Source organism: Ambystoma mexicanum (genome assembly GCF_040938575.1).
Source record: "Ambystoma mexicanum isolate Mex_15411 chromosome 12 unlocalized genomic scaffold, UKY_AmexF1_1 Mex_chr12_unloc.1, whole genome shotgun sequence".
Taxonomy (NCBI): domain Eukaryota; kingdom Metazoa; phylum Chordata; class Amphibia; order Caudata; family Ambystomatidae; genus Ambystoma; species Ambystoma mexicanum.
In genome coordinates this window covers 6,581,394-6,594,573 of record NW_027182322.1, presented here as the reverse complement: position 1 = coordinate 6,594,573, position 13,180 = coordinate 6,581,394, and the positions used below count along the sequence as shown (strand labels likewise).

The window sequence follows — 13,180 nt, the reverse complement described above, 5'->3', positions numbered from 1 at the left end:
ATTGTCCTCCTCCTGACCACATTCTAAAACTATGTGCAAATTGTTCCTTCCATAAACTGTCACTTCCTTGGCCCTTTATTTATTATGACTGTTATACTCTCTCTCTTTCCGCCACAGTATAAAAAAGCCTAGCACACCTCATGATTGGACTAAGAAATTCCTGTCATTTAGTTGGAAATGATTTTCCCATTATCCCCAAAAACTCCTCACTGTGTCTAAGAACGCTTTTTTTCACAGGACAATACAGATCAGATTGACTTGAAAGGTCCTTTCACGCAACTACAGAATGCCTCTCATTCCACTAAAAGATACGCCAGTGCCTACAATAGCCTAGGACTAGACTATGAGTCCCAATGTAGAAAGACCACAAGTCCACAGATATGCCTGTTTATTTAAACATCTGTATTATCATCAGCGTGTGACTGTAAAGGCGGGACCTCGCGCTCTCTGTAAAGCGCTCCATTGGCAACATCAGTTAAATGTCGTTGGTTCAATCCCTCGCGGATGTTGTTTTTATTCCCATTTGTAACTGGGAAATACTGTCGCTGCAATACATATGTCTTAATCAAGCTAGTGGTTATTGACGTAAATGGCAGTGTTATAATGTTTCATGTACTGCAAATGTCACCAGATAATGCGCTCTTAATTAGATTTGGTTGAAATACATTACAGTCACCCGATGAAAAAGTGTGCAAAGAGCATTAAAGAAACAAAAGGTTCATAACAGTAACAGGACATATCGAATTGTTTCAGTCCTCCACAGAGATTGCCAATGTATTAATGGAAATTCTAAAATATCTGCCCAACTGCCGTGACATTGCCTCACCGCAATGCCGTGACTCGGATTCGAACCGAGTACTAACCACTATATGATCACGGCGAGCTACTTGGGCTGCTACGATGTGACGTTCCACCTCTATCATAAGCTGTACTCCATCTGTGATGTCATGACTCATGTTTGAATTAAAGGTTGGTTGTGATGTTATCCATGAGAATAAGTGGACACCTGATCCCCAGTCACTTATTTAAGATCTCAATAATCAAGTCAGAATCCAAATGAAAGTCATCAAAGTGGAGCCAATTAGAAATAATATAGTTACACAAACCTGGCAATGGTGCGGCAGCCAGGGCCGATAATGGCCCGCCAGCCTGAGAGCAGGAAAGTGTGAGAGCAGTGATGGTCTTGTGAGAGTTTACAGCTGTTATTGACCCTGTCCCCTTCCATTGCAGAGTTTTCTCCCTATAAGAAGTGCAGAGGCTCCCTCCGGGGTGCTAATAGTACATTTATTTTTTTGCGCAGGAGAAGTGCTCTTCACCAATTGCACGTGCCAAATCACCCGAAGGCCACCACCATAAAATTCAGGCATTCATGTTCATGCGTCCTCCATGTTATGTCCTTATAAAGGGATGCATCTTCATGATGACTCCATGTCACACCTGCATACAAGGATGCATGTTCATGCCACCTCGTTCTCTTGTCTTCATACAGGGATTTTATCTCCTCCCTGTCTCACCCTCATGCAGGGATGCATGACCAATGCTCCTTCCCTTCTCGCCCGCATACATGGATGCACGTTCATGTCTCCTCGTTCTCTCGGCTTCATACTGGGATTTTATCTCCTCCCTGTCTCACCCTCAGGAAGGGATGCATGACCAATGCTCCTTCCCGTCTCGCCCGCATACATGGATGCACGTTCACGCCTCCTCCTTCTCTCGGCTTCATACGGGGATCATATCTCCTCCCTGTCTCACCCTCATGCAGGGATGCATGACCAATGCTCTTCCTGTCTCGCCCGCATACATGGATGCACGTTCACGCCTCCTCCTTCTCTCGGCTTCATACGGGGATCATATCTCCTCCCTGTCTCACCCTCATGCAGGGATGCATGACCAACGCTCCTTCCCTTCTCGCCTGCATACATGGATGCACGTTCACGCCTCCTCCTTCTCTCGGCTTCATACGGGGATCATATCTCCTCCCTGTCTCACCCTCATGCAGGGATGCATGACCAACGCTCCTTCCTGTCTCGCCCGCATACATGGATGCACGTTCACGCCTCCTCCTTCTCTCGGCTTCATACGGGGATCATATCTCCTCCCTGTCTCACCCTCATGCAGGGATGCATGACCAATGCTCCTTCCCTTCTCGCCTGCATACATGGATGCACGTTCACGCCTCCTCCTTCTCTCGGCTTCATACGGGGATCATATCTCCTCAATGTCTCACCCTCAGTTCCAACATGTGTAACTTCTTGTTCTCTTTGACGTCTGGGGCATGGGTGGCTACTGCACAGCTCTAGATGTCGCCCACCTGCAAGGTGCTATGGAAAGCACTTTTCCACATTGGACGTGCTATATTAACCCCCTCTCCCCAAATACAATAAAAATAAAGAAATATATGTGCTTCCATAATGTCTACTTTTAATGTTTCATATGTGTAAGCACATTGTCCTCCACCTGACCACATTCTAAAACTATGTGCAAATTGTTCCTTCCATAAACTGTCACTTCCTTGGCCCTTTATTTATAATGACTGTTATACTCTCTCTCTTTCCGCCACAGTATAAAAAAGCCTAGCACACCTCATGATTGGACTAAGAAATTCCTGTCATTTAGTTGGAAATGATTTTCCCATTATCCCCAAAAACTCCTCACTGTGTCTAAGAACGCTTTTTTTCACAGGACAATACAGATCAGATTGACTTGAAAGGTCCTTTCACGCGACTACAGAATGCCTATCATTCCACTAAAAGATATGCCAGTGCCTACATTAGCCTAGGACTAGACTATGAGTCCCAATGTAGAAAGACCACAAGTCCACAGATATGCCTGTTTATTTAAACATCTGTATTATCATCAGCGTGTGACTGTAAAGGCGGGACCTCGCACTCTCTGTAAAGCGCTCCATTGGCAACATCAGTTAAATGTCGTTGGTTCAATCCCTCGCGGATGTTGTTTTTATTCCCATTTGTAACTGGGAAATACTGTCGCTGCAATACATATGTCTTAATCAAGCTAGTGGTTATTGACGTAAATGGCAGTGTTATAATGTTTCATGTACTGCAAATGTCACCAGATAATGCGCTCTTAATTAGATTTGGTTGAAATACATTACAGTCACCCGATGAAAAAGTGTGCAAAGAGCATTAAAGAAACAAAAGGTTCATAACAGTAACAGGACATATCGAATTGTTTCAGTCCTCCACAGAGATTGCCAATGTATTAATGGAAATTCTAAAATATTTGCCCAACTGCCACCGCAATGCCGTGACTCGGATTCGAACCGTTGCTGCGGCCACAACGCAGAGTACTAACCACTATACGATCACAGCGAGCTACTTGGGCTGCTACAATGTGACGTTCCACCTCTATCATAAGCTGTACTCCATCTGTGATGTCATGACTCATGTTTGAATTAAAGGTTGGTTGTGAAGTTATCCATGAGAATAAGTGGACACCTGATCCCCAGTCACTTATTTAAGATCTCAATAATCAAGTCAGAATCCAAATGAAAGTCATCAAAGTGGAGCCAATTAGAAATAATATAGTTACACAAACCTGGCAATGGTGCGGCAGCCGGGGCCGATAATGGCCCGCCAGCCTGAGAGCAGGAAAGTGTGAGAGCAGTGATGGTCTTGTGAGAGTTTACAGCTGTTATTGACCCTGTCCCCTTCCATTGCAGAGTTTTCTCGCTATAAGAAGTGCAGAGGCTCCCTCCGGGGTGCTAATAGTACATTTATTTTTTTGCGCAGGAGAAGTGCTCTTCACCAATTGCACGTGCCAAATCACCCGAAGGCCACCACCATAAAATTCAGGCATTCATGTTCATGCGTCCTCCATGTTATGTCCTTATAAAGGGATGCATGTTCATGATGACTCCATGTCACACCTGCATACAAGCATGCATGTTCATGCCACCTCGTTCTCTTGTCTTCATACAGGGATTTTATCTCCTCCCTGTCTCACCCTCATGCAGGGATGCATGACCAATGCTCCTTCCCTTCTCGCCCGCATACATGGATGCACGTTCATGTCTCCTCGTTCTCTCGGCTTCATACTGGGATTTTATCTCCTCCCTGTCTCACCCTCAGGAAGGGATGCATGACCAATGCTCCTTCCCGTCTCGCCCGCATACATGGATGCACGTTCACGCCTCCTCCTTCTCTCGGCTTCATACGGGGATCATATCTCCTCCCTGTCTCACCCTCATGCAGGGATGCATGACCAATGCTCCTTCCTGTCTCGCCCGCATACATGGATGCACGTTCACGCCTCCTCCTTCTCTCGGCTTCATACGGGGATCATATCTCCTCCCTGTCTCACCCTCATGCAGGGATGCATGACCAATGCTCCTTCCCTTCTCGCCTGCATACATGGATGCACGTTCACGCCTCCTCCTTCTCTCGGCTTCATACGGGGATCATATCTCCTCCCTGTCTCACCCTCATGCAGGGATGCATGACCAACGCTCCTTCCTGTCTCGCCCGCATACATGGATGCACGTTCACGCCTCCTCCTTCTCTCGGCTTCATACGGGGATCATATCTCCTCCCTGTCTCACCCTCATGCAGGGATGCATGACCAATGCTCCTTCCCTTCTCGCCTGCATACATGGATGCACGTTCACGCCTCCTCCTTCTCTCGGCTTCATACGGGGATCATATCTCCTCAATGTCTCACCCTCACTTCCAACATGTGTAACTTCTTGTTCTCTTTGACGTCTGGGGCATGGGTGGCTACTGCACAGCTCTAGATGTCGCCCACCTGCAAGGTGCTATGGAAAGCACTTTTCCACATTGGACGTGCTATATTAACCCCCTCTCCCCAAATACAATAAAAATAAAGAAATATATGTGCTTCCATAATGTCTACCTTCTAATGTTTCATATGTGTAAGCACATTGTCCTCCTCCTGACCACATTCTAAAACTATGTGCAAATTGTTCCTTCCATAAACTGTCACTTCCTTGGCCCTTTATTTATAATGACTGTTATACTCTCTCTCTTTCCGCCACAGTATAAAAAAGACTAGCACACCTCATGATTGGACTAAGAAATTCCTGTCATTTAGTTGGAAATGATTTTCCCATTATCCCCAAAAACTCCTCACTGTGTCTAAGAACGCTTTTTTTCACAGGACAATACAGATCAGATTGACTTGAAAGGTCCTTTCACGCGACTACAGAATGCCTCTCATTCCACTAAAAGATACGCCAGTGCCTACATTAGCCTAGGACTAGACTATGAGTCCCAATGTAGAAAGACCACAAGTCCACAGATATGCCTGTTTATTTAAACATCTGTATTATCATCAGCGTGTGACTGTAAAGGCGGGACCTCGCGCTCTCTGTAAAGCGCTCCATTGGCAACATCAGTTAAATGTCGTTGGTTCAATCCCTCGCGGATGTTGTTTTTATTCCCATTTGTAACTGGGAAATACTGTTGCTGCAATACATATGTCTTAATCAAGCTAGTGGTTATTGACGTAAATGGCAGTGTTATAATGTTTCATGTACTGCAAATGTCACCAGATAATGCGCTCTTAATTAGATTTGGTTGAAATACATTACAGTCACCCGATGAAAAAGTGTGCAAAGAGCATTAAAGAAACAAAAGGTTCATAACAGTAACAGGACATATCGAATTGTTTCAGTCCTCCACAGAGATTGCCAATGTATTAATGGAAATTCTAAAATATCTGCCCAACTGCCGTGACATTGCCTCCCCGCAAAGCCGTGACTCGGATTCAAACCGAGGTTGCTGCGGCCACAATGCAGAGTACTAACCACTATACGATCACGGCGAGCTACTTGGGCTGCTACAATGTGACGTTCCACCTCTATCATAAGCTGTACTCCATCTGTGATGTCATGACTCATGTTTGAATTAAAGGTTGGTTGTGATGTTATCCATGAGAATAAGTGGACACCTGATCCCCAGTCACTTATTTAAGATCTCAATAATCAAGTCAGAATCCAAATGAAAGTCATCAAAGTGGAGCCAATTAGAAATAATATAGTTACACAAACCTGGCAATGGTGCGGCAGCCAGGGCCGATAATGGCCCGCCAGCCTGAGAGCAGGAAAGTGTGAGAGCAGTGATGGTCTTGTGAGAGTTTACAGCTGTTATTGACCCTGTCCCCTTCCATTGCAGAGTTTTCTCCCTATAAGAAGTGCAGAGGCTCCCTCCAGGGTGCTAATAGTACATTTATTTTTTTGCGCAGGAGAAGTGCTCTTCACCAATTGCACGTGCCAAATCACCCGAAGGCCACCACCATAAAATTCAGGCATTCATGTTCATGCGTCCTCCATGTTATGTCCTTATAAAGGGATGCATGTTCATGATGACTCCATGCCACACCTGCATACAAGGATGCATTTTCATGCCACCTCGTTCTCTTGGCTTCATACAGGGATTTTATCTCCTCCCTGTCTCACCCTCATGCAGGGATGCATGACCAATGCTCCTTCCCTTCTCGCCCGCATACATGGATGCACGTTCATGTCTCCTCGTTCTCTCGGCTTCATACTGGGATTTTATCTCCTCCCTGTCTCACCCTCAGGAAGGGATGCATGACCAATGCTCCTTCCCGTCTCGCCCGCATACATGGATGCACGTTCACGCCTCCTCCTTCTCTTGGCTTCATACGGGGATCATATCTCCTCCCTGTCTCACCCTCATGCAGGGATGCATGACCAATGCTCCTTCCTGTCTCGCCCGCATACATGGATGCACGTTCACGCCTCCTCCTTCTCTCGGCTTCATACGGGGATCATATCTCCTCCCTGTCTCACCCTCATGCAGGGATGCATGACCAATGCTCCTTCCCTTCTCGCCTGCATACATGGATGCACGTTCACGCCTCCTCCTTCTCTCGGCTTCATACGGGGATCATATCTCCTCCCTGTCTCACCCTCATGCAGGGATGCATGACCAACGCTCCTTCCTGTCTCGCCCGCATACATGGATGCACGTTCACGCCTCCTCCTTCTCTCGGCTTCATACGGGGATCATATCTCCTCCCTGTCTCACCCTCATGCAGGGATGCATGACCAATGCTCCTTCCCTTCTCGCCTGCATACATGGATGCACGTTCACGCCTCCTCCTTCTCTCGGCTTCATACGGGGATCATATCTCCTCAATGTCTCACCCTCACTTCCAACATGTGTAACTTCTTGTTCTCTTTGACGTCTGGGGCATGGGTGGCTACTGCACAGCTCTAGATGTCGCCCACCTGCAAGGTGCTATGGAAAGCACTTTTCCACATTGGACGTGCTATATTAACCCCCTCTCCCCAAATACAATAAAAATAAAGAAATATATGTGCTTCCATAATGTCTACCTTCTAATGTTTCATATGTGTAAGCACATTGTCCTCCTCCTGACCACATTCTAAAACTATGTGCAAATTGTTCCTTCCATAAACTGTCACTTCCTTGGCCCTTTATTTATAATGACTGTTATACTCTCTCTCTTTCCGCCACAGTATAAAAAAGCCTAGCACACCTCATGATTGGACTAAGAAATTCCTGTCATTTAGTTGGAAATGATTTTCCCATTATCCCCAAAAACTCCTCACTGTGTCTAAGAACGCTTTTTTTCACAGGACAATACAGATCAGATTGACTTGAAAGGTCCTTTCACGCGACTACAGAATGCCTCTCATTCCACTAAAAGATACGCCAGTGCCTACATTAGCCTAGGACTAGACTATGAGTCCCAATGTAGAAAGACCACAAGTCCACAGATATGCCTGTTTATTTAAACATCTGTATTATCATCAGCGTGTGACTGTAAAGGCGGGACCTCGCGCTCTCTGTAAAGCGCTCCATTGGCAACATCAGTTAAATGTCGTTGGTTCAATCCCTCGCGGATGTTGTTTTTATTCCCATTTGTAACTGGGAAATACTGTCGCTGCAATACATATGTCTTAATCAAGCTAGTGGTTATTGACGTAAATGGCAGTGTTATAATGTTTCATGTACTGCAAATGTCACCAGATAATACGCTCTTAATTAGATTTGGTTGAAATACATTACAGTCACCCGATGAAAAAGTGTGCAAAGAGCATTAAAGAAACAAAAGGTTCATAACAGTAACAGGACATATCGAATTGTTTCAGTCCTCCACAGAGATTGCCAATGTATTAATGGAAATTCTAAAATATCTGCCCAACTGCCGTGACATTGCCTCACCGCAAGGCCGTGACTCGGATTCGAACCGAGGTTGCTGCGGCCACAACGCAGAGTACTAACCACTATACGATCACGGCGAGTTACTTGGGCTGCTACGATGTGACGTTCCACCTCTATCATAAGCTGTACTCCATCTGTGATGTCATGACTCATGTTTGAATTAAAGGTTGGTTGTGATGTTATCCATGAGAATAAGTGGACACCTGATCCCCAGTCACTTATTTAAGATCTCAATAATCAAGTCAGAATCCAAATGAAAGTCATCAAAGTGGAGCCAATTAGAAATAATATAGTTACACAAACCTGGCAATGGTGCGGCAGCCAGGGCCGATAATGGCCCGCCAGCCTGAGAGCAGGAAAGTGTGAGAGCAGTGATGGTCTTGTGAGAGTTTACAGCTGTTATTGACCCTGTCCCCTTCCATTGCAGAGTTTTCTCCCTATAAGAAGTGCAGAGGCTCCCTCCGGGGTGCTAATAGTACATTTATTTTTTTGCGCAGGAGAAGTGCTCTTCACCAATTGCACGTGCCAAATCACCCGAAGGCCACCACCATAAAATTCAGGCATTCATGTTCATGCGTCCTCCATGTTATGTCCTTATAAAGGGATGCATGTTCATGATGACTCCATGTCACACCTGCATACAAGGATGCATGTTCATGCCACCTCGTTCTCTTGGCTTCATACAGGGATTTTATCTCCTCCCTGTCTCACCCTCATGCAGGGATGCATGACCAATGCTCCTTCCCTTCTCGCCCGCATACATGGATGCACGTTCATGTCTCCTCGTTCTCTCGGCTTCATACTGGGATTTTATCTCCTCCCTGTCTCACCCTCAGGAAGGGATGCATGACCAACACTCCTTCCTGTCTCGCCCGCATACATGGATGCACGTTCACGCCTCCTCCTTCTCTCGGCTTCATACGGGGATCATATCTCCTCCCTGTCTCACCCTCATGCAGGGATGCATGACCAATGCTCCTTCCCTTCTCGCCTGCATACATGGATGCACGTTCACGCCTCCTCCTTCTCTCGGCTTCATACGGGGATCATATCTCCTCAATGTCTCACCCTCACTTCCAACATGTGTAACTTCTTGTTCTCTTTGACGTCTGGGGCATGGGTGGCTACTGCACAGCTCTAGATGTCGCCCACCTGCAAGGTGCTATGGAAAGCACTTTTCCACATTGGACGTGCTATATTAACCCCCTCTCCCCAAATACAATAAAAATAAAGAAATATATGTGCTTCCATAATGTCTACCTTCTAATGTTTCATATGTGTAAGCACATTGTCCTCCTCCTGACCACATTCTAAAACTATGTGCAAATTGTTCCTTCCATAAACTGTCACTTCCTTGGCCCTTTATTTATAATGACTGTTATACTCTCTCTCTTTCCGCCACAGTATAAAAAAGCCTAGCACACCTCATGATTGGACTAAGAAATTCCTGTCATTTAGTTGGAAATGATTTTCCCATTATCCCCAAAAACTCCTCACTGTGTCTAAGAACGCTTTTTTTCACAGGACAATACAGATCAGATTGACTTGAAAGGTCCTTTCACGCGACTACAGAATGCCTCTCATTCCACTAAAAGATACGCCAGTGCCTACATTAGCCTAGGACTAGACTATGAGTCCCAATGTAGAAAGACCACAAGTCCACAGATATGCCTGTTTATTTAAACATCTGTATTATCATCAGCGTGTGACTGTAAAGGCGGGACCTCGCGCTCTCTGTAAAGCGCTCCATTGGCAACATCAGTTAAATGTCGTTGGTTCAATCCCTCGCGGATGTTGTTTTTATTCCCATTTGTAACTGGGAAATACTGTCGCTGCAATACATATGTCTTAATCAAGCTAGTGGTTATTGACGTAAATGGCAGTGTTATAATGTTTCATGTACTGCAAATGTCACCAGATAATACGCTCTTAATTAGATTTGGTTGAAATACATTACAGTCACCCGATGAAAAAGTGTGCAAAGAGCATTAAAGAAACAAAAGGTTCATAACAGTAACAGGACATATCGAATTGTTTCAGTCCTCCACAGAGATTGCCAATGTATTAATGGAAATTCTAAAATATCTGCCCAACTGCCGTGACATTGCCTCACCGCAATGCCGTGACTCGGATTCGAACCGAGGTTGCTGCGGCCACAACGCAGAGTACTAACCACTATACGATCACAGCGAGTTACTTGGGCTGCTACGATGTGATGTTCCACCTCTATCATAAGCTGTACTCCATCTGTGATGTCATGACTCATGTTTGAATTAAAGGTTGGTTGTGATGTTATCCATGAGAATAAGTGGACACCTGATCCCCAGTCACTTATTTAAGATCTCAATAATCAAGTCAGAATCCAAATGAAAGTCATCAAAGTGGAGCCAATTAGAAATAATATAGTTACACAAACCTGGCAATGGTGCGGCAGCCAGGGCCGATAATGGCCCGCCAGCCTGAGAGCAGGAAAGTGTGAGAGCAGTGATGGTCTTGTGAGAGTTTACAGCTGTTATTGACCCTGTCCCCTTCCATTGCAGAGTTTTCTCCCTATAAGAAGTGCAGAGGCTCCCTCCGGGGTGCTAATAGTACATTTATTTTTTTGCGCAGGAGAAGTGCTCTTCACCAATTGCACGTGCCAAATCACCCGAAGGCCACCACCATAAAATTCAGGCATTCATGTTCATGCGTCCTCCATGTTATGTCCTTATAAAGGGATGCATGTTCATGATGACTCCATGTCACACCTGCATACAAGGATGCATGTTCATGCCACCTCGTTCTCTTGGCTTCATACAGGGATTTTATCTCCTCCCTGTCTCACCCTCATGCAGGGATGCATGACCAATGCTCCTTCCCTTCTCGCCCGCATACATGGATGCACGTTCATGTCTCCTCGTTCTCTCGGCTTCATACTGGGATTTTATCTCCTCCCTGTCTCACCCTCAGGAAGGGATGCATAACCAATGCTCCTTCCCGTCTCGCCCGCATACATGGATGCACGTTCACGCCTCCTCCTTCTCTCGGCTTCATACGGGGATCATATCTCCTCCCTGTCTCACCCTCATGCAGGGATGCATGACCAATGCTCCTTCCTGTCTCGCCCGCATACATGGATGCACGTTCACGCCTCCTCCTTCTCTCGGCTTCATACGGGGATCATATCTCCTCCCTGTCTCACCCTCATGCAGGGATGCATGACCAATGCTCCTTCCCTTCTCGCCTGCATACATGGATGCACGTTCACGCCTCCTCCTTCTCTCGGCTTCATACGGGGATCATATCTCCTCCCTGTCTCACCCTCATGCAGGGATGCATGACCAACACTCCTTCCTGTCTCGCCCGCATACATGGATGCACGTTCACGCCTCCTCCTTCTCTCGGCTTCATACGGGGATCATATCTCCTCCCTGTCTCACCCTCATGCAGGGATGCATGACCAATGCTCCTTCCCTTCTCGCCTGCATACATGGATGCACGTTCACGCCTCCTCCTTCTCTCGGCTTCATACGGGGATCATATCTCCTCAATGTCTCACCCTCACTTCCAACATGTGTAACTTCTTGTTCTCTTTGACGTCTGGGGCATGGGTGGCTACTGCACAGCTCTAGATGTCGCCCACCTGCAAGGTGCTATGGAAAGCACTTTTCCACATTGGACGTGCTATATTAACCCCCTCTCCCCAAATACAATAAAAATAAAGAAATATATGTGCTTCCATAATGTCTACCTTCTAATGTTTCATATGTGTAAGCACATTGTCCTCCTCCTGACCACATTCTAAAACTATGTGCAAATTGTTCCTTCCATAAACTGTCACTTCCTTGGCCCTTTATTTATAATGACTGTTATACTCTCTCTCTTTCCGCCACAGTATAAAAAAGCCTAGCACACCTCATGATTGGACTAAGAAATTCCTGTCATTTAGTTGGAAATGATTTTCCCATTATCCCCAAAAACTCCTCACTGTGTCTAAGAACGCTTTTTTTCACAGGACAATACAGATCAGATTGACTTGAAAGGTCCTTTCACGCGACTACAGAATGCCTCTCATTCCACTAAAAGATACGCCAGTGCCTACATTAGCCTAGGACTAGACTATGAGTCCCAATGTAGAAAGACCACAAGTCCACAGATATGCCTGTTTATTTAAACATCTGTATTATCATCAGCGTGTGACTGTAAAGGCGGGTCCTCGCGCTCTCTGTAAAGCGCTCCATTGGCAACATCAGTTAAATGTCGTTGGTTCAATCCCTCGCGGATGTTGTTTTTATTCCCATTTGTAACTGGGAAATACTGTCGCTGCAATACATATGTCTTAATCAAGCTAGTGGTTATTGACGTAAATGGCAGTGTTATAATGTTTCATGTACTGCAAATGTCACCAGATAATGCGCTCTTAATTAGATTTGGTTGAAATACATTACAGTCACCCGATGAAAAAGTGTGCAAAGAGCATTAAAGAAACAAAAGGTTCATAACAGTAACAGGACATATCGAATTGTTTCAGTCCTCCACAGAGATTGCCAATGTATTAATGGAAATTCTAAAATATCTGCCCAACTGCCGTGACATTGCCTCACCGCAAGGCCGTGACTCGGATTCGAACCGAGGTTGCTGCGGCCACAACGCAGAGTACTAACCACTATACGATCACGGCGAGTTACTTGGGCTGCTATGATGTGACGTTCCACCTCTATCATAAGCTGTACTCCATCTGTGATGTCATGACTCATGTTTGAATTAAAGGTTGGTTGTGATGTTATCCATGAGAATAAGTGGACACCTGATCCCCAGTCACTTATTTAAGATCTCAATAATCAAGTCAGAATCCAAATGAAAGTCATCAAAGTGGAGCCAATTAGAAATAATATAGTTACACAAACCTGGCAATGGTGCGGCAGCCAGGGCCGATAATGGCCCGCCAGCCTGAGAGCAGGAAAGTGTGAGAGCAGTGATGGTCTTGTGAGAGTTTACAGCTGTTA

At 45.7% G+C, this 13,180-nt stretch overlaps 3 non-coding genes across 3 annotated transcripts; all 3 read right to left on the bottom strand.

The window, feature by feature from the left end:
• Positions 1-8,200: 8,200 nt before the first annotated feature.
• TRNAH-GUG (transfer RNA histidin (anticodon GUG)) lies at positions 8,201-8,272 on the bottom strand. The gene has a single exon. It is a non-coding gene; the product is annotated as a tRNA-His (tRNA).
• A 2,041-nt stretch (positions 8,273-10,313) lies between these two features.
• Positions 10,314-10,385, bottom strand: TRNAH-GUG (transfer RNA histidin (anticodon GUG)). Its single transcript has one exon. It is a non-coding gene; the product is annotated as a tRNA-His (tRNA).
• A 2,398-nt stretch (positions 10,386-12,783) lies between these two features.
• On the bottom strand, positions 12,784-12,855 carry TRNAH-GUG (transfer RNA histidin (anticodon GUG)). The gene has a single exon. It is a non-coding gene; the product is annotated as a tRNA-His (tRNA).
• Between the last annotated feature and the right edge of the window lie 325 nt (positions 12,856-13,180).